Source organism: Mesoplodon mirus (genome assembly GCF_964341445.2).
Source record: "Mesoplodon mirus genome assembly, chromosome: 2".
Taxonomy (NCBI): domain Eukaryota; kingdom Metazoa; phylum Chordata; class Mammalia; order Artiodactyla; family Ziphiidae; genus Mesoplodon; species Mesoplodon mirus.
The window spans coordinates 26569338-26591086 of record NC_138977.1 but is presented as its reverse complement, the minus strand read 5'-3'; the positions used below and the strand labels follow the sequence as shown (position 1 = coordinate 26591086).

Genomic DNA, 21749 nt, shown 5'->3' with positions numbered 1-21749 from the left:
TGTAGGAGGGTTCCTTTTTCACCACACCCTTTCCAGCATTTATTGTTTTTAGCTTTTTTGATAATGGCCATTCTGTCATTAGATTTTTAAAAATAATTTTATTTGTGTACAGTTGATTTACAGTGTTGTGTAGTTTCTGCTGTACAGCAAAGTGAATCAGTTATACATATACATACATCCACTCTTTTTCAGATTCTTTTCCCATATAGGTTATTACAAAGTATTGAGTAAAGTTCCCTGTGCTATACAGTAGGTTCTTATTAGTTATCTGTTTTACATACAGTAGTGTGTTTATGTCAACCCCAGCCTCCCAATTTATCCCCCAGCTTCCCCCCTGGTAACCATAAATTTGTTTTCTACATCTGTAACTCTATTTCTGTTTTGTAAATAAGTTAATTTGTACCATTTTTTTAGATTCCATGTATAAGTGATATCATATGATACTTGTTTTTCTCTGACTTCATTCAGTATGACGATCTCTAGGTCCATCCATGTTGCTGCAAATAGCATTATTTCATTCTTTTTATGGCTGAGTAATATTCCATTATATATATGTACCCCATCTTCTTTATCCATTCATCTGTCGATGGACACTTAGGTTGCTTCCATGTCCTGGCTGTTGTAAATGGTGCTGCAGTGAACATTGGGGTATGTGTATCTTTTTGAATTACGGTTTTCTCTGGATATATTCCCAGGAGTAGGATTGCTGGATCATATGGGAGCTCTATTTTTAGTTTTTTAAGGAACATAGTGGCTGTACCGATTTACATTCCCACGAACAGTGTGGGAAGATTCTCTTTTCTCCACACCCTTTCCAGCATTTATTGTTTGTAGATTTTTTGATGATGGCCATTCTGACCGGTGTGAGGTGACACCTCATTGTAGTTTTGATTTGCATTTCTCTGATAATTAGTGATGAGTATCTTTTCATGTGCATCTGTATCTCTTCTTGGAGAGATGTCTATTTAGATCTTCCACCCATTTTTTAATTGTGTTGTTTGTTTTTTTTTGATATTGAGCTGCATGAGCTGTTTATGTATTTTGGAGATTAATCCTTTGTCAGTCACTTCATTTGCAAATATTTTCTCCCATTCTGTTTATTAGATGTTTTTTAAGTATTTATTTATTTTTTATTTGGCTGCGTCGGCACATGGGATCTTTTGTTGCGGCGTGTGGGCTTCTCTCTAGTTGTGGCGTGCAGGCTCCAGAGTGTGCAGGCTTAGTAGCTGCGACACATGGGCTCTAGAGCACGCAGGCTTAGTTGCCCCGCAGCATGTGGGATCTTAGTTCCCTGAGCAGGGATTGAACCCACGTCCCCTGAATTGGAATGCGGATTCTTAACCACTGGATCACCAGGGAAGTCCCCTGCTCATTAGATTTTAAGACTTGGAGAACAATCCTCTTTGGCTCCGTGCTCTGTCCTCTGGCCCACTGGGATAGTAGTCCTGGCTTCTGGAGCCATGGAAGTTCCGGCCTTGTTCCTGGACCTATGCCCATGGTGGCAGTGATAGCCCTGCTGGACTCTTATCTGCCGTTGGGGTCATTCTTCCCTTTTCTCGAAAGATAACATTTGTTCACAGCCAGTTAGCTCTGCTGACTCATTTCACACCTGTGGAATCCTGACAGCCTTTCTTCATTTTTTACCATCTTTGCCCCTTCAGTGCAAGCTGGCAGTGTTTCTGCTGGTATAAAATTCCTATAAACCTTGTTGGCCTCCCAGGCAATTCATGGGGGTCCAAGCCATCAGACAGGAGGGTCCTCCACAGATCTTTCCTGGATAGCCACATCTCTGTTCCTGGATTCCGCTGACATGATTGATCCATGAGTCACATGCCTGATCTCTTCAGCAAACCATTGTTCAGCCACACCCTTGGCTTTTTTCCAGAGCATGATATATGGATAGTCTGAGAATTTTCCAAACCTTCACGTTCTAGTTCTTGTTTTTTTTTTTTTTTTTTTTTAACTATCCCTATGTCTATTTTTTGTTTAACACCTTTATTGGGATATAATTGCTTTACAATGGTGTGTTAGTTTCTGCTTTATAACAAAGTGAATCAGCTATACATATACATATATCCCCATATCTCCTGCCTCTTGTGTCTCCCTCCCACCCTCCCTATCCCACCCCTCTAGGTGGTCACAAAGCACCAAGCTGATGTCCCTGTGCTATGTGGCTGCTTCCCACTAGCTATCTATTTTACATTTGGTAGTGTATATGTGTCCATGCCACTCTCTCACTTTGTCCCAGCTTACCCTTCCCCCTGCCCGTGTCCTCAAGTCCATTCTCTACATCTGCGTCTTTATTCCTGTCCTGCCCCTAGGTTCATCAGAACAATTTTTTAGTTTTTTAGATTCCATATATATGTGTTAGCATAGTATTTGTTTTTCTCTTTCTGACTTACTTCGCTCTATATGACAGACTCTAGGTCCATCCACCTCACTACAAATAACTCATTTTCGTTTCTTTTTATGGCTGAGTAATACTCCATTGTATATATGTGTCACATCTTCTTTGTCCATTCATCGACACTTAGGTTGCTTCCATGTCCTGGGTATTGTAAATAGAGCTGCAGTGAACATTGTGGTACATGACTGTTTTTGAATTATGGTTTTCTCAGGGTATATGCCCAGTAGTGGGATTGCTGGGTTGTATGGTAGTTCTATTTTTAGTTTTTTAAGGAACCTCCATACTGTTCTCCGTAGTGGCTGTATCAATTTACATTCCCACCAACAGTACAAAAGGGTTCCCTTTTCTCCACACCCTCTCCAGCATTTATTGTTTGTAGATTTTTGGATGATGGCCATTCTGACCAGTATGAGGTGATACCTCATTGTAGTTTTGAATTGCATTTCTCTAATGATTAGTGATGTTGAGCATCTTTTCACGTGTTTGTTGGCAATCTGTATATCTTCTTTGGAGAAATGTCTGTTTAGGTCTTGTGCCCATTTTTGGATTGGGTTGTTTGTTTTTTTGACATTGAGCTACATGAGCTGCTTGTATATTTTGGAGATTAATCCTTTGTCAGTTGCTTCATTTGCAGATATTTTCTCCCACTCTGAGGGCTGTCTTTTTGTCTTGTTTATGGTTTGCTTTGCTGTGCAGAACCTCTTAAATTTCGTTAGGTCCCATTTGTTTATTTCCATTTCTCTAGGAGGTGGGTCCAAAAGGATCTTGCTGTGATTGACGTCATAGAGTGTTCTGCCTATGTTCTCCTCTAAGACTTTTATAGTGTCTGGCCTTACATTTACGTCTTTAATCCATTTGGAGTTTATTTTTGTGTATAGTGTTAGGGAGTATTCTAATTTCTTTCTTTTTTTTTTTTTTTTTTTTTTCCTTTTTGTGGTATGCGGGCCTCTCACTGTTGTGGCCTCCCCCGTTGCGGAGCACAGGCTCCGGATGCGCAGGCCCAGCGGCCATGGCTCACGGGCCCAGCCGCTCCGCGGCATATGGGATCCTCCCAGACCGGGGCACGAACCCGTATCCCCTGCATCGGCAGGCGGACTCTCAACCACTTGCGCCACCAGGGAGGCCCCTAATTTCTTTCTTTTACATGTAGCTGTCCAGTTTTCCCAGCACCACTTATTAAAGATGCTGACTTTTCTCCACTGTATATTCTTGCTTCCTTTATCGAAGATAAGGTGACTATATGTGCGTGGGTTTATCTATGGGCTTTCTATCTTGTTCCATTGATCTGTATTTCTGTTTTTTGTGCCAGTACCATACTGTCTTGATTACTGTAGCTTTGTAGTGTAGTTTGAAGTCCAGGAGCCTGATTCCTCCAGCTCCATTTTTCTTTCTGAAGATTGCTTTGGCTATTCAGGGTCTTTTGTGTTTCCATTACAAACTGTGAAATTTTTTGTTCTAGTTCTGTGAAAAATGCCGTTGATAGTTTGATAGGGATTGTATTGAATCTGTAGATTGTGTTGGAAAATATAGTCATTCTCACAATATTGATTCTTCCAATCCAAGAACATGGTATATCTCTCCGTCTGTATCATCTTTAATTTCTTTCATCAGTGTCATAGTTTTCTGCATACAGGTCTTTTGTCTCTTTTGATAGGTTTATTCCTAGGTATTTTATTCTTTCTGTTGCAGTGGTAAATGGGAGTGTTTCCTTAATTTCTCTTTCAGATTTTTCATCATTAGTGTATAGGAATGCAAGAGATTTCTGTGCATTAATTTTGTATCCTGCTACTTTACCAAATTCATTGATTAGCTCTAGTAGTTTTCTGGTAGCATCTTTAGGATTCTCTATGTATAGTATCATGTCATCTGCAAACAGTGACAGTTTTACTTCTTCTTTTCCAATTTGGATTCCTTTTCTTTCTTTTTCTTCTCTGATTGCTGTGGCTAAAACTTCCAAAACTATGTTGAATAATAGTGGTAAGAGTGGGCAACCTTGTCTTGTTCCTGATCTTAGTGGAAATGGTTTCAGTTTTTCACCATTGAGAACTATGTTGGTGTGGGTTTGTCATATATGGCCTTTATTAGGTTGAGGTAAGTTCCCTCTATGCCTACTTTCTGGAGGGTTTTTAACATAAATGGGTGTTGAATTTTGTCAGAAACTTTTTCTGCATCTATTGAGATAATCATATGGTTTTTCTCCTTCAGTTTGTTAATATGGTGTATCGCATTGATTGATTTGCATATATTGAAGAATCCTTGCATTCCTGGGATAAACCCCATTTACTCATGGTGTATGATCCTTTTAATGTGCTGTTGGATTCTGTTTGCTAGTATTTTGTTGAGGATTTTTGCATCTATGTTCATCAGTGATATTGGCCTATAGTTTTCTTTTTTTGTGACATCTTTGTCTGGTTTTGGTATCAGGGTGATGGTGGCCTCATAGAATGAGTTTGGGAGTGTTCTTCCCTCTGCTATATTTTTGAAGAGTTTGCAAAGGATAGGTGTTAGCTCTTCTTTAAATGTTTGATAGAATTCGTCTGTGAAGCCACCTGGTTCTGAGCTTTTGTTTGTTGGAAGATTTTTAATCACAGTCTCAATTTCAGTGCTTGTGATTGGCCTATTTATATTTTCTATTTCTTCCTGGTTCAGTCTCAGAATATTGTGCTTTTCTAAGCATTTGTCCATTTCTTCCAAGTTGTCCATTTTATTGGCATATAGTTCTTTGTAGTAATCTCTCATGATCCTTTGTATTTCTGCAGTGTCAGGTGTTACTTCTCCTTTTTCATTTCTAATTCTATTGATTTGAGTCTTTTCCCTTTTTTTCTTGATGAGTCTGGCTAATGGTTTATCAATTTTCTTTATTTTCTCAAGCAACCAGCTTTGAGATTTATTGATCGTTGCTACTGTTTCCTTCATTTGTTTTTCATGTATTTCTGATCTGATCTTTATGATTTCTTTCCTTCTGCTAACTTCAGCGTTTTTTTGTTCTTCTTTCTCTAACTGCTTTAGGTGTAAGGTTAGGTTATTTATTTGATATGTTTCTTGTTTCTTGAGGAAGGGTTGTATTGCTATAAACTTCCCTCTTAGAACTGCTTTTGCTGCATCCCATTGGTTTTGGGTCATCATGTTTTCATTGTCATTTGTTTCTAGGTATTTTTTTATTTCCCCTTTGATTTCTTCAGTGATCTCTTGATTTTAAGGAGTGTATTGTTTAGCCCCCATGTGTTTGTATTTTTTACAGATTTTTTTCCTGTAATTGATAGCTAGTCTCATAGCATTGTGGTCGGAAAAGATACTTGATACGATTTCAATTTTGTTAAGTTTACCAAGTATGTCACAGAAGATATGATCTATCCCGGAGAATGTTCCATGAGTACTTGAGAAGAAATTTTATTCTGTTGTTTTTGGATGGAATGTCCTATAAATATCAATTAAGTCCATCTTGTTTAATGTGTCATTTAAAGCTTGTGTTTCCTTATTTATTTTCATTTTGGGTGATCTGTTCATTGGTGAAAGTGGGGTGTTAAAGTCCCCTACCATGACTGTGTTACTGTCAATTTTCCCTCTTATGGCTGTTAGCATTTGCCTTATTTATTGAGGTGTTCCTATGTTGGGTGCATAAATAGTTAAAATTGTTATATCTTCTTCTTGGATCGATCCCTTGATCATTATGTAGTGTCCTTCTTTGTCTCTTGTAATAGTCTTTAAAGTCTGTTTTGTCTGTTATGAGAATTGCTTCTCCAGCTTTCTTTTGATTTCCATATGTATGGAATATCTTTTTCCATCCCCTCACTTTCAGTCTGTTTGTGTCTGAAGTGGGTCTCTTGTAGACAGCATATGTATGGGTCTTGTTTTTGTATCCATTCAGCCGGTCTGTGTCTTTTGGTTGGAGCATTTAATCCATTTACATTTAAGGTAGTTATCGATATGTATGTTCCTGTTACCATTTTCTTAATTATTTTGTGTTTGTTACTGTAGGTCTTTTCCTTCTCTTGTGTTTCCTGCATAGAGAAGTTCCTTTAGCATTTGTTGTAGAGCTGGTTTGGTGGTGCTGAATTCTCTTAGCTTTTGCTTGTCAGTAAAGGTTTTAATTTCTCTGTTGAATCTGAATGAGATCCTTGCTGGGTCGAGTAATCTTGGCTGTAGGTTTTTTCCCTTTCATCACTTTAAATAGGTCCTGCCACTCCATTCTGGCTTGCAGAGTTTCTGCTGAAAGATCAGCTGTTTACTTTATGGGGATTCCCTTGTATGTTATTTGTTGTTTTTCCCTTGCTGCTTTTAATATTTTTCCTTTGTATGTAATTTTTGATAGTCTGATTAGTATGTGTCTTGGGGTGTTTCTCCTTGGATTTATCATTTATAGGACTCTATGCGCTTCCTGGACTTGATTGACTCTTTCCTTTCCCATATTAGGGAAGTTTTCAACTATAATCTCTTCAAATATTTTCTCAGTCCCTTTCTTCTTCTCTTCTTCTTCTGGGACCCCTATAATTCAAATGTTGGTATGTTTAGTATTGAACCAGTGGTCTCTGAGACTGGCCTCAATTCTTTTCATTCTTTTTTCTTTATTCTGCTCTGCGGTAGTTACTTCCACTATTTTATCTTCCAGGTCACTTATCCGTTCTTCTGCCTCAGTTATTCTGCTATTGATTCCTACTAGAGAATTTTTAATTTCACTTATTTTGTTGTTCATCATTGTTTGTTTGCTCTTTAGTTCTTGTAGGTCCTTGTTAAATGTTTCTTGTTTTTTTCTCCATTCTGTTTCCAAGGTTTTGGATCACCTTTACTATCATTACTCTGAATTCTTTTTCAGGTAGACTGCCTATTTCCTCTTCATTTGTTTGGTCTGCTGGGTTTTTACCTTGGTCCTTCATCAGCTGTGTGTTTCTCTGTCTTCTCATTTTGCTTAACTTACAGTGTTTCGGGTCTCATTTTCACAGGCTGCAGGTTCGTAGTTCCCGTTGTTTTTGGTGTCTGCTCCCAGTGGGTAAGGCTGGTTCAGTGGGTTGTGTAGGCTTCCTGGTGGAGGGGACTAGTGCCTGTGTTCTGGTGGATGAGGCTGTATCTTGTCTTTCTGGTGGGTAGGTCTGTGTCTGGTGGTGTGTTTTGGGGTGTCTGTGACCTTATTATGATTTTAGGCAGCCTCTCTGCTAATGGGTGGGGTTGTGTACCTGTCTTGCTAGTTGTTTGGCATAGGGTATCCAGCAGTGTAGCTTGCTGGTCGTTGAGTGGAGCTGGGTCTTAGTGTTGAGATGGAGATCTCTGGGAGAGCTTTCGCTGTTTGATATTGTGTGGAGCTGGGAGGTCTCTGGTGGACCAGTGTCCTGAACTCGGCTCTCCCTCCTCAGAGGCACAGGCCTGACACCTGGCCAGAGCACCAAGACCCTGTCAGCCACACGGCTCAGAAGAAAAGGGAGAAAAATAAGATAGAAAGAAAAAAATAAAATAAAATAAAGTTATTAAAATAAAAAATTTTTTAACATTCTTAAAAATAAAAAGTAATTTAAAAGAAAGAAAGAAGAGAGCAACCAAACCAAAAAACAAATCCACCTATGATAACAAGTGCTAAAAATTATATTAAAAAAACAAACAAAAAAATGGACAGGCAGAACCCTAGGACAAATGGTTAAAGGTAAGCTATACAGACAGAATCACACAAAGAAGCATACCATACTTACTCACAAGAAGAGAAACAGAAAAAGATATATGTATCTATGTATAAAAAAAAAAAGGAAGAGAGCAACCAAATCAATAAACAAATCTACCAAATATGATAAACTCTAAATTCTAAACTAAGATAAACATTAAAGCAGAAACATATTGGATGCAGAAAGGAAACCCCAAGTCTACAGTTGCTCTCAAAGTCCACCGTCTCAATTTGGAATGAGTCGTTGTCTATTCAGGTATTCCACAGATGCAGGGTGCATCAAGTTGATTGTGGAGATTTAATCCGCTGCTCCTGAGGCTGCTGGGAGAGATTTCCCTTTCTCTTTTTTGTTTGCACAGCTCCCGGGGTTCAGCTTTGGATTTGGACCCGCCTCTGCCTGTAGGTAGCTGGAGGGCGTCTGTCCTTCGCTCAGAAAGGAGGGGGTTAAAGGAATAGCTGCTTCGGGGGCTTTGGCTCACTCAGGCCTGGGGGAGGGAGGGGTGCGGATGCGGGGCGAGCCTGCGGTGGCAGAGGCTGGCGTGACGTTGCACCAGCCTGAGGCGCGCCGTGTGCTCTCCCGGGGAAGTTGTCCCTGGATCGTGGGACCCTGGCAGTGGCGGGCTGCACAGGCTCCCGGGAGGGGAGGTGTGGACAGTGACCTGCGCTCGCACACAGGCCTCTTGGCGGCGGCAGCAGCAGCCCCAGCGTCCCACATCCGTCTGTGGGGTCCGCGCTGTTAGCCGTGGCTCGTGCCTGTCTCTGGAGCTCCTTTAAGCGGCGCTCTTAATCCCTCTCCTCGCGCACCAGGAAACAAAGAGGGAAGAAAAAGTCTCTTGCCTCTTCGGCAGCTCCAGACTTTTTCCCGGACTCCCTCCCGGCCAGCCGTGGCACACTAACCCCTTCAGGCTGTGTTCACGCCGCCAACCCCAGTCCTCTCCCTGCGCTCCGACCGAAGCCCGAGCCTCAGCTCCCAGCCCCGCCCGCCCCGGCGGGCGAGCAGACAAGCCTCTCGTGCTGGTGAGTGCCGGTCGGCAGCGATCCTCTGTGCGGGAATCTCTCTGATTTGCCCTCCGCACCCCTGTGGCTGCGCTCTCCTCCGCTACTCCGAAGCTTCCCCCCTCCGCCACCCGCAGTCTCCGCCCGCGAAGGGGCTCCTAGTGTGTGGAAACCTTTTCTCCTTCGCGGCTCCCTCCCACTGGTGCAGGTCCCGTCCCTATTATTTTGTCTCTGTTTATTCTTTTTTCTTTTGCCATACCCAGGTACATGAGGAGTTTCTTGCCTTTCGGGAGGTCTGAGGTCTTCTGCCAGCGTTCAGTAGGTGTTCTGTAGGAGCTGTTCCACGTGTAGATGTATTTCTGATATATTTGTGGGGAGGAAGGTGATCTCCACGTCGTATTCCTCTGCCATCTTGAAGGTCTCCTCTCTGGTTCTATTCTGCTTAACAATTCCGTCTTTAATTTATTTCTTTCCTCTTGGATCTTACTATAAGAAGAAACCAGACCTCACCTTCAGTACTTGGCTCAGAAATCTCTTCTACTAAATAACCAGGTTTATCACTTAGAAGTCCTACTTTCTATAAAACCCTAGAACAAAACTTGGCCAAGTTCTCTGCCACTTTATAACAAGATTGTCATTTTCAAATTTCCAAATATTAATGTGTTCTTCATCTCTATGTGGGACTTCACCAGAGTGCTTTAATATCCATATTCCTAGCATTATTCTGTTTATGATTTAATGTATGTATTTTCTAAGATAGTAGAAGCTTTCTCTACAGCTCTCCTCTTTTCTTTCTGAGCCCTCACTGGAATCTCCTTTAATGTCCATATTTCTATGAACAGTCTCTTCAAGGCAATTTAGGCTTTTTCTATCACTGCCTCAGGACCCTTCCAGCCTCTACCTATTACCCAATTCGAAAGTCACTTTTACATTTTTAGATATTTGCTACTGTAGTACCCCACTTCCTAGTACCTAAATGTGTCTTAGCGTTCTCCAAACAGAACCAATCACACACACACACACACACACACACACACGAGGAAAACTGATTTTAAGGAATCTGTGTGTGCAGCTGTGGGGCTGGCCAGTCAGAAGTCTTCAGAGCGGATGGCAGGCTGAAAATTCTGGCAGGAGTTGATGTTGCCGTCTTGAGTCAGAAGGCAGTCTGGAGGCCAAATTCCTTCTTTGGAGGATCTTATTCTTTCAAAGCTTTCAACTGGCTGGATGAGGCCACCCACATTAGGAAGACTAATCTGCTTTACTTCAATGTCTACTGATTTAAAAGTTAATCACATCTAAAAAATTCCTTCCCAGCAACGTCTTGAGTGAGGTATGACCAAACAGCTGGGCACCATAGCCTATCCAGATTGACACATAAAATTAACCATCACAGGCTATAATAAAAAAATTCATGCTGATGGTGCTTTTCTTAGGCAGTTGTACCAGAAAAATGTTATTGACTGTTGACAGAATTAAAAAATGCACTACATGAGAGCTGTGAGTTTCAGTTTTATTCAGGGACCTTACTGAGGATGCTAGCCCTGGAGACAGCTTCTCAGATAACTCTGAGAAATTGCTCTAAAGAAGTAGGGGAGGAGCCAGGGTATATGAATTTTTTGGCTGGGAAATACATGTAGTCAAGTGTACATCTTGGTAAAAGATTACTGCTAATTACACAAAAAATTGCTTATCTATATATGGGAAGGTGCAAGAATCTGGGGTCATTGAAATTCTTCCTTAGATATGTATCTTAACTATCTAGGGGCCCATATATTCAAAACACAGAATGCTTCATTTTGTTTTTTGTCCTGAATTCCTTTCAGTGTTTACTGTAGGCCAGTGACTGCAGTAGCAGATGACTTGATCCTGGATGGCAGGCAACATTCTTTGTTTTACAACTCCCTCCCTTTTTTTTTTTTTTTTTTTTGCGATACACGGGCCTCTCACTGCTGTGGCCTCTCCTGTTGTGGAGCACAGGCTCAGCAGCCATGGCTTATGGGCCCAGCCGCTCCACGGCATGTGGGATCTTCCCGGACTGAGGCACGACCCCACGTCCCCTGCATCGGCAGGCGGACTCTCAACCACTGCGCCACCAGGGAAGCCCAACTCACTCCCTTTTGATCGTAAGTTTAACCAAGTTTTGGGAGGCATTTCATGACCAGTTTGTCCCACAGCACTAAGAAGGCTCATTCCTAGGTCAGGCCAGGATGTCATTGATAGGCCACTCAATGTGCTATTTCTGGATTAGGCCCTGTTAATAACTTAAAAATTCTCTGGATCATTTGTCTTACCAGTCTATTAAGATATAGGATATATTTTCCCGTGTTCCTTTTCCCAATCTAGATTTGCACCATTACAGTTAAATTTGTATAGGGCTATGTATGTGATGAATTGCCTCAAGATGTTGAGCCATCATTAGTTTTGCCCAAGACCTTGTTACACATTGGGTAATGCAAGAAACAACAACCTTATACAGGATGTAAGTAATATAGCTAGTAACATTAATAAGTCCTAAGTAGAGATTTGAGCATGAGCTTCCAGAACCAAACTGGCTCCTTAAAAGATCTCCAAGACAAGGAAGTGGATCACTTAAGGCAGAAATCAGATTCTTCATGTGAGTTAAATGTGTAACTTTAGAGAATTCATCTGGTTTGAAAATGCAGCATTCGGTTTGAATTATGGCATAGGTGCCTGCCTCTTTGAGATGTTGTAAAGATATCAAGGGCCATGTGTTTTGTAATACTGCTTTTTCTCATCATAGAGATCTCAGAATTCAATAGGCTCATAGCCTGATTACTGTCGTTTAAGGCCTATTGGGTGAACTTGGTCAAGGCTTTGATGTGGGTGATTACATCTTCCAGTCCTACTGAAGGCACAAAAATAGCTGTTAAATGGTCATACCAATGAAATACAGATCTCTTGATCTATCAGCCTTGTATACATTGTAGATTTGCTGGAGTCATATCTAAATTGGAACACTTACGGCCTTGAGCCCAAGGGAATCCTAGGATACATCTGCCTATCCATCTGGCAGAAGCCAGGGACAGAAATTGGTGCCACAAAGCTATTGAATTCCATTAGGTGCAACCCAGTATTCCTGGTCACCTGACCCATCCTCTTGCATACCAGTTGCTATCTTTAAGGGAAATGATTTGTTGGCGTTTTTCATAAGGCATTCAGCCAAATTTTCTAGTGTTATTTGGCTGATTATCTTTAATAAGATTTAACTGTTCCCAACATAGGGGGGCCATAAACTTAAATGACCATAGCCCAGTGTTAGCCATATAAATCCATCCTGTAACTGAGGGAGGGTCCCTTCTAATAATTGGGAAGTTATGTTCTTTGACTGAAATTTAGCTCATTACTCTGATTGAGCTTGAGTAACTTTAAAAGAGAATTCATGTTTATGGCCAGGGCCGGAAAAACTATGATTGGCCAAGTGAGGGGTTCCCATGCAGTAATATCAATAGTGGCCCTACAACTTCTTTCTTCTAAAATAAATTTTCTAAGGGCCATCCAGTTACAGCCTTGGAGAGAAGAAATCCACCAAGGTAAACCTGAAGTACTGGCTGTAGATAAGTGACCACAAACCCAAATATCAGACTGATCTTTTTTTTTTTTTTTTTTTTTGAGGTACGTGGGCCTCTCACTGTTGTGGCCTCTCCCGTTGTGGAGCACAGGCTTCAGACGTGCAGGCTCAGCGGCCGTGGCTCACGGGCCCAGCCGCTCCACGGCATGTGGGATCTTCCCGGACTGGGGCACGAACCTGTGTCCCCTGCATCGGCAGGCTGACTCTCAAGCACTGCACCACCAGGGAAGCCCCAGATTGAATTTTGAAATTTGTATAGGATTGTGCCATGATAGAAAACATTTGATTCATGTGCAGAAGTCTAAGAAATCAAGAAAACACTATAAATGATCATATGGGTCTGGTCTGGCATATTAGTATAGCTGTCTACTTCTGATATTGTCTTCTTGTCCTGTGGGTGTAGTTTCTCCTCTGAGCATTGTTTTAAGGTGATTTTGAGGCCAGAAGTCCTCTCTATAGACCAGTCTGGTGCAGGGCCCCTTCTTCAGAGGGAAATATGAATCCAAGAATCAGTTCCCTTTAGTTTCACTGTGCATGAGCTAGTTGTGTGTACCTGATAAGGGTCCTTTCATCTAGGTTGGAGAGAGTCCTTTAAATGATGTGTTTCCAGTATATTATCTCTTGGTTGCAGGTCAGGGGGCATCTGTCTTTATTCAAAGATAGATTACTGTGATAAGCTTCAGAAACAAATTTAGAATGTCCTTTGTAATAGTTCAATTAAATCTTACAATAATGCAACATAGTAACAAGGAGTCTAGGAAGTTGAGTCTCAGGCAGTAAATACAAATCACAAAGACAGTTAACAACACTAGAAATTAATACCTACTGAAACCATTTTTTTCTCTCTAAAATCACCCTCATTTCTGCCACACATAGCCAAATTAAGATCACATAGGCTCTCTGAAATTGTTTTTGCTGGAACTTTTCATAAGGGATCTCAGACTGAACTTTTCAAAGGTCTCTCAAGGCCAGAAAAGCCATGCCAAGGACTTGGCATCAGATTCTGCCTGCAATACCTACAGATTTGGGTGGGTTCCTCTCAAGGTCCACAGAATACCTTGAGATCCATGCACCTGCCAGGAAGTGGCCTCCCTTATTCACCTGATAAGGCTTCCGGGAATCCTGTAAGCAAAGTACTAGGTTGTTTTTCCAAGAGGCTTTATGGTTCCATAAAGTCCACCTCAGTTCTTTAAAACTGTTTGGTCATGTCTGATTTTTGCATAGTCTCAAATATGACATTCCATCCAAAGTCATTAATGTAGCCAGTGTTTCCAGTTATCTCCTGTTATATCTCCTGTTATAAGGAGAACAGATTCTTATTGAATTTATGCAAATAATAATATTGCCATGAGAATAAGAATACTAAGAGTTTCCAAATTCTGGAGGAATCAGAGAGAAAAGATTAATGTTTCAGTTCCGCTTACAAAGGTATAATTTACCAAGTTGCTATAAATTATAGTTAGCTTAAGAGGAAAGAGCAAGTTTTCTCAAATCTGGAAAAATAAAACATTAAAAAGAATCAGAAATTTTTCAAAGAGTCATAAAAATTATAATCATCCTCATCAGTTCGTTCAGTCCCATGTTATTAATTCTTGATCTCCTTTTAACAGTTTTATGAAGCCATCAGGTTTTCCATTAGAATTCTTTAATTTCTTACCCAGTTAAGCAGTATGATCTGAAAGTTACCAGAAACCTGTGCTTGTCAAAAAGTCCTTTCTATGAATCTTCTTGGAGATGAAGCATTTTTGTAAAAGCATCAGACTAAAACAATAACTGTTTGTAAATGACAAGACTTAAAAAGGCACAGTTAAAGACCTGATTACAATGCATTTGTCAAAGAAATTTGGTTATTTTCATACACTATTACAATATTAAATATTAAATTTTAGATATTAAATACAAGATTAAAATATTAAAATAATGAAATTATAAAGTCCACCATATTAAATATATTTAATATAATATTAAAATAACTAGAATTATGACATTATACCAGGACACATGTAAATTTTAGAAATTTCATATAATTTTTAGAACATTTATATTAATAACATTTACCCATACAGTATAACCTAAGAAGGTTTATCACTACTTATTTGATAATGCTAGCCATGTAATTTAACATATCAAATAAGCCTAATTAGTTTAATATTTCTCTTTGAGATGTTTCAGGGGCCCTCTGAAGCATCCCAAAGATAGCTAGAGGTCAAAAGAACTTCATTTAGAATTTGATTTGAGGAAGTTTGTCAAAATTATCAAGTTTTTTTTTTTTTTTGCGGTATGTGGGCCTCTCACTGTTGTGGCCTCTCCCGTTGCGGAGCACAGGCTCCGGACGCACAGGCCCAGCGGCCATGGCTCACGGGCCCAGCCGCTCCGCGGCATGTGGGATCTTCCCAGACCCGGGCACGAACCCGTTTCCCCTGCATCGGCAAGCGGACTCTCAACCACTGCGCCACCAGGGAAGCCCTATCAAGAGTTTTTAAAGCACTTGGTCAAATAGGATTATAGGTCACTGTGAAACAATACTTATTACTTAACCAAAGTGACAATAAAAGATTTCAAAGGCAAATATAGAAAGTTACAACAGATACTTAAAAAGTAAAAAACAAAAAAACAAAAAAAACTTCACAATTGTTTATCAAAATCATATAAATATTCCAAGAAAACTTTGTCTCCTTAACAGAGAACCAAATTCTAGTTTTTCACCATCTTACCATTAACATTATAATTCATTTACTCAATTAAGTTTATTCTAATCTTAGCCAGTCCAGACCATGCACAAAACTCTTTTCTCAGCATTTCTTTTCCACATCATTCTATTGATATAACTTCCTTTTTTACCTTTAGATTTTTTTCCCTATGCTTTTCCTTTTTCTCTCTTTTAAAAATTTTTATTGGTGTATAGTTGATTTGCAATGTTGTGTTAGTTTCTGCTGTACAGCAAAGTGAATCAGTTATACATATATCCACTCTTTTTTAGATTCTTTCCCATATAGGTCATTACAGAGTATTGAGTAGAGTTCCCTGTGCTATACAGTAGGTCATTATTAGTTATCTATTTTATCGATATATACAGTAGTATGTTTATGTCAATCCCGGTCTCCCAGTTTATCCCTTCCCCCTTCCACCCCTGGTAACCGTAAGTTTGTTTTCTACATCTGTGACTCAATTTCTGGTTTGTAAATAAGTTCATTTGTACCATTTTTTTAGATTCCACTTATAAGTGATATCATATGATAGTTTTCTTTCTGTGTCTGACTTACTTCACTCAGTATGACAATCTCTAGGTCCATCCATGTGGCTACAAATGGCATTATTTTGTTCTTTTTTATGGCTGAGTAATATTCCATTGCATATATGTACTCCATCTTCTTTATCCATTCCTCTGTCGTTGGACATTTAGGTTGCTTCCAAGTCCTGGCTATTGTAAATAGTGCTGCAGTAAACATTGGGGTGCATGTATCTTTTTGAATTATGGTTTTCTCCGGATATATGCCCAGGAGTGGGGTTGCTGGATCATATGGTAATTCTATTTTTAGTTTTTTTAAGGAAGCTCCATACTCCTTTTTCTCTTCCCCTCTTTTTAACCTCTCTTTAGGACAAAATTACTTTCTCTTCCCTTAACAAAATGCATTTTCATTCCTTATACCTTGTTTTTTCCTTGCATACAAAGATGTTTCCCTTATTAATTTTAGTAGTTTTAATCACACATATTAACTAGAATTCTCAACTCTTAAAAACCTTAATTTCTAGTGAAAACTAAGAAGTAAACAATTTTAAACTTTCCTTTATGTTAGCATCCTGTAGATTGACAAACTTATGAATACTGTTTATAATTTCTAAAAAACATGTGCTTTATTATGGAAAATGTCTCTGTGTGGCACCAAACATATTTATTAATAGTCCTGGATATCTTCTTTTCTCTGTAAAAGGAAGTCTGTGTTTAGTAATTAATGTTTCAGTAGATTATTTTATTTTGGAATGATCTAGATATTCAGTAAACTTCCATCATTTAACCTAATTTAGCAAAACTCTAAAGTTTCAAGTAACCAAATATTTGAAGAAACTGTTTTTTAAGTAGACATACCATAAAACATAATTATCCCTAAAGGGTTCACCTAAAAACTCTTTATCTCATTTACATTTAATTTTCTTATAAAAATTTCATCATACCAAGTTATTTTTCTTGCTGACAAATTGTGTAAGAGAAATAAGATCTTAGTTGACTTTTAATAAACCTAGGTACAATAAAAGTATTATAGTGAATGTTGATGACTCTACGGAGTCTGTATTAATTAAACCAGCAAACTTAATACCAAATATTAATTTAATACTGAATATTTCCCAGATCATGTGAAACTGAAATTCATTTGGGTTTCTTTTATATTTCTGAGACTGTATATAAGTGCTTAATTTCCTTTAAGCCAATTAAGTAGAGCTCATTTACAAATTAATTTTGGCAATACTATTCAGAAGTAAAGACATATATCTATAACATACACACAGACATATAGACAGATGTAATCAGAGATCTCACAGCTTCATTTTAAAACTTAGTCATGAATCAGGTATTACAATATAAAACTTACTAGTTTATAAATAACAGTTGGAATAAGTTAAGTTTACTTGATTGGGTTTAAAAGGCCTCTTTTTTCCTTTTTTCCCTCAGTCCCAGGAATTAAAGATGGTCTAGATAAGAGTAAGATAAGAGTTCTTGAGAGCTCTGGTAGAACATTTATATCTCAAAGATGCAGGGAGAGAAATGCAAGCTCCTCCTAGAAGGACTTTGTGCCCCGAGGGTCAGAATTTTGAAAGATGTTTTATCAAGCTGCCTTGATAAAACAAAAACCAGTTTGGGAATGCCAAAAAAAGAGCCCCATCTTGGCCATTTCAGGGAGGATTTCCTTAATTCTTAAGTAAGTAAGTACTTGTCAAGTATAAGTTCTGTATGATATGTAAACCTGTCTGGGGTATTGGTCAGGGGTTATCTGACACCCCTTTTTCTTCCGTTTGAGAGACTCTATTTCTCATTTTAATTAATTAATTTATTTATTTTGGCTGTGTTGGGTCTTCGTTTCTGTGCGAGGGCTTTCTCTAGTTGCGGCGAGTAGGGGCTACTCTTCATCGCGGTGCGCAGGCCTCTCACTGTCGTGGTCTCCCTTGTTGCGGAGCACAGGCTCCAGACGCGCAGGCTCAGTAGTTGTGGCTCACGGGCCCAGTTGCTCTGCGGCATATGGAATCTTCCCAGACCAGGGCTCGAACCCGTATCCCCTGCATTGGTAGGCAGATTCTCAACCACTGCGTCACCAGGGAAGCCCTATTTCTCATTTTAAAATTGGTTTGTCAGAATAAAATCACTACTGAAAAGTGTGGTGGGCCGATGTGCGGTTTGTGAGCTTAATCTGGGTATCACCCTAGAGTCGTTTTAGCTCTTTTACGTGTCTGGGTTTCTCTTACTGGCAGCCTAAAAATGCTCTGGGGGCCCTGAGCACTGAATGGCCCATTCTTATATGTGCGCCCCTGGCTGAGTGAGTTTTTAAGGAGTGGCTTTCCCTAGGGACCTGCTGGACAGTGTGGGGACTTCCTCCACCACTCCCATAAATGCCTCGGTTGCCCCAGAAAACTGTAATCGGCCTGGAGGAGCTGTGTCTCTTATCTTTGGAGCTGAAGGCTCTCCTATGGTATCTTTACTTTTATTCTGACAAATCCTGTTAAGGTAGATGATTTGAGGAAACACATCGGGTCAGCCTCCTACCTAATCACCCAGTCTGAACCTTCCCAGTGTCTTTCAAATGAACAAAATCTTCCCATTCTCTCTCAACTGGGCAGTTTCTCAGAATCTCACAACTGAACACTTTCTCAGTATCTTACAAAGGAAAAGTCTTGCCCACTACTGGAAAAAACTCAGGATTGTCAACCAAGACAGGAGATCCGAGACCAGGAGAGACTCAACTAATTCGTCTGGACTCTCCAGGGAGGCACAAGGGCCCTTGCTGGTACCAAGGTCCAGATCCTTGGAGAGTTCAGGTGAAGGAGAAAAGTCTGCTCTGGGTCCATTCATGGTTGCCAAAACTCTTGACTGAAATAAACATGCACAACATGAGAGCTGTGATTTTGGGGTGTCTTCAGGGGCGTTACTGATGACTGTAGCCTCTCAGATAGCTCTGAGGAACTGCTCTGAAGAGATAGGGAAAGAGCCAATCTATGTGAATTGTTCTGGCTGGGAAATACATATAGTCAAACGTCCATCTTGGTAAAAGATCACTGCTAATCACAAAAAACCCCTCAGATATCTCTAGTTAATGATTTTAGTGCTTATTTATGTATGGGAGGATGCAAGAATCTGGTGTCATTGAAATTCTTCCTAATATGCATCTTAACTGTCTAGGTACCAAAACACACAGGATGTTTCATCCTGTTTTTCATTCTGAATTCCTTTCAGTGTGTACCGTTAGGTCAGTGACTGCAGTGGCTTATGACTTGATCCTTATAGAACTGGATGGCAGGCAACATTCTTTGTTTTGCAGGCTTTGTCTAATGGGTTTCAAGAAAGCAGTATATTGTCTGCACTGTGAGAACTTTCAGCATCTATAGTTAAGATGTACAATAATCTTTTTACATTGGTGGCTTTTATTTTTAAAACTGAACATTTACCCCATTTTAAAGATGAGAAAAGAGAGGCTTAGATACAGGACATGGCGGACCCTGGTCTTGACCCCCTGTCTACTGCATTATCCACCATATTACGTTGCCTGTTGGTTATTGTTTTATGCTGGTCTCAGCCTATCAATAACCAGTGTTGTGATTGGGCCAGTCCTTGTGGTTCTGATATGACTGCAAGACGCCCTTCAGAAATAACCATCAGGATACTTTGAAAAAAAATAAATAAAGGTATGTTACTTACAAGACCTGGAAATTATGTGGCACACCGGGGCCACACAGTAAGGTTGGGTCAAGGGTGGTGGAGAGAAAGCAAGAGAGTGGGAGTGAGGGTCTGGGGTTCTGGTTTTTTGGGGGTTTGACAGTGGGGCCCTAGGGTTTCACTGGCTCACTCTTTGTAAATTTAAAACATAAGAGCAGGAATTTAATGTGTGGGAAGAGAAAAAAAACAAGTGGCCTGAATGGTCAGTTATCAAAATCGACCAAGATCTTTGAAAGGAGCTTCATCGGGGAGAGGCAGCCTGGCTGTGTGGCTGGCAATGTGTTTATTCTTCTCCATTAGCTATCTTCTCCGAAGCAGATGCTTGCACAGCCAGAGCGCTTGCATTACAAAAAAAGGAAAAGAAACCCCAAACTGTCAGGGCTTATACTACAGTTAGTTATCGGTGTAGTTTGGTTAATTATTGGTGACCAGATCTGCCTGTAGGAAACCCAAAATGTTCACGTTGTAGTTTTGTGAAGTGTAGTATATTACAGAGGATACGTGGAAAGTATCTGTCTTCAAAGTGTCTGATTTTTTTAATTTTTAGAAAAAAAATGTAAATACACAAAAGCACTAAACTAATATGACAAACTTCTGTGTATCTATGATCAAAGTTTAAACAGATAGTATTTGCTTCAGGTTTTGTAAAAAAAAGAATTACCGAAGCCATTGAAATTCTTTCTGTACATCCCCTTAGTCCTGTTCCTCTCCTCTCACCCTCCTTTCCTCCATAGACATAACTCTTAGGAATTTTATGCATATTCTTTCATGTTTTTATATTTTTATAATATGTGTATTAAGACAAAGATCTTTTTACATAATGCTTTTATTAAATACACACATTATATATATATGTCCTATACATAATTTCATACTCATACACAAAATCTCATAGCCATAAACAATGTAATAATCATTAACATTTACAAGGCGGCCTCAGTTCTAAGAAATTTACATGTATTAACTCATTTAATTTTAATAATAGTCCCATACGTTATGTTCTCTTATTCTCCCCATTTTACAGATGAAAAGGGTGAGGCACAGAGAGATTAAATAACTTGCCCAAGGGTCAGAAGCCATAAGTGGCGGAGCCACTGTCTCTTATAGATAATAATGTTTTAAGTGTTAAAGAAACAACTTACATAAGTGCTATTATATTGTACTTAACATTCAAAAACTTGGTTTTTACTCAGCATTGTTCTTGAGATTCTATTCCTTTGGACAAAAATTCCATAAAGTGCTGTGCTTTATGGTTTCCATCATATGACTTTACTGCCTTTTCTTTGTCCATTCTCATATTAATGGATATTTAGTTTTGTTTCTCCCAATTTTCTGTATTACAAGAGAATGCTGCAACGAACACCCCTGTACTTGTCTTCTTGTACGCTCACGTGAGGAGTCTCTCTGGGGCACTAGCTGGTAGTAGAGTAGCTGGGTTAAAGGGTATTTACTTTTTCAACTTCTCCATATATTGGCAACTTTTTCTCCCAGTTGTTTATGCCTCAGTGCACAGACTACATTCCCACTAGTCAGAGACGGAATATACATACAGACGATGGCCTGACCATATATAAAAAGGAGACTGACAGAGAAAGACAAGTATCATATGGTGTCACTTGTATGTGGAATCTAAGCCAAAAAATGATATACATGAACTTATTCATAAAACAGAAATAGACCCACAGGCATAGAAAACAAACTTATGGTTACCAAAGGGGATGGTGGGGGGAGAGATAAATTAGGAGTTTGGGATTAACATATACACACTACTATATATAAAAAAGATAAACAACAAGGACCTACTGTACAGCACAGGGAACTATATTCTATTGATAGATCTTGTAATAACCTATAATGGAAAAGAATCTGAAAAAGAATATATATATATATCATATATATATCGTATATGTATAACAATCACTTTGCTGTACACCTGAAACTAACACAACATGGGTCGCAATTAACTACACTTCAATTTTTTAAAAAATGGGTAAAAAAAAAAAAATCGCAAACCGCCAAAACAAAAAACAAAACAAACCAGAACTCTGACCTGTAACCTGCAGAAACCTGCCCAGAAAACCAACTCCTTATCTACAATAAGCAGCCCAGGAAGCCAGCTTGCTTTGAGTCAGGCTTGCAGAAGCTGTTGTCGTAATTAGCATTTGACTGATCCTTAGTGAGATGGAGC

The 21749-nt window shown here is 39.5% G+C and overlaps 1 protein-coding gene across 5 annotated transcripts in view; it reads left to right on the top strand.

Moving 5' to 3' along the window:
* HERC3 (HECT and RLD domain containing E3 ubiquitin protein ligase 3) overlaps window positions 1-21749 on the top strand; it is a 142496-nt gene that overhangs the window by 115843 nt on the left and 4904 nt on the right. The window lies entirely within an intron of this gene.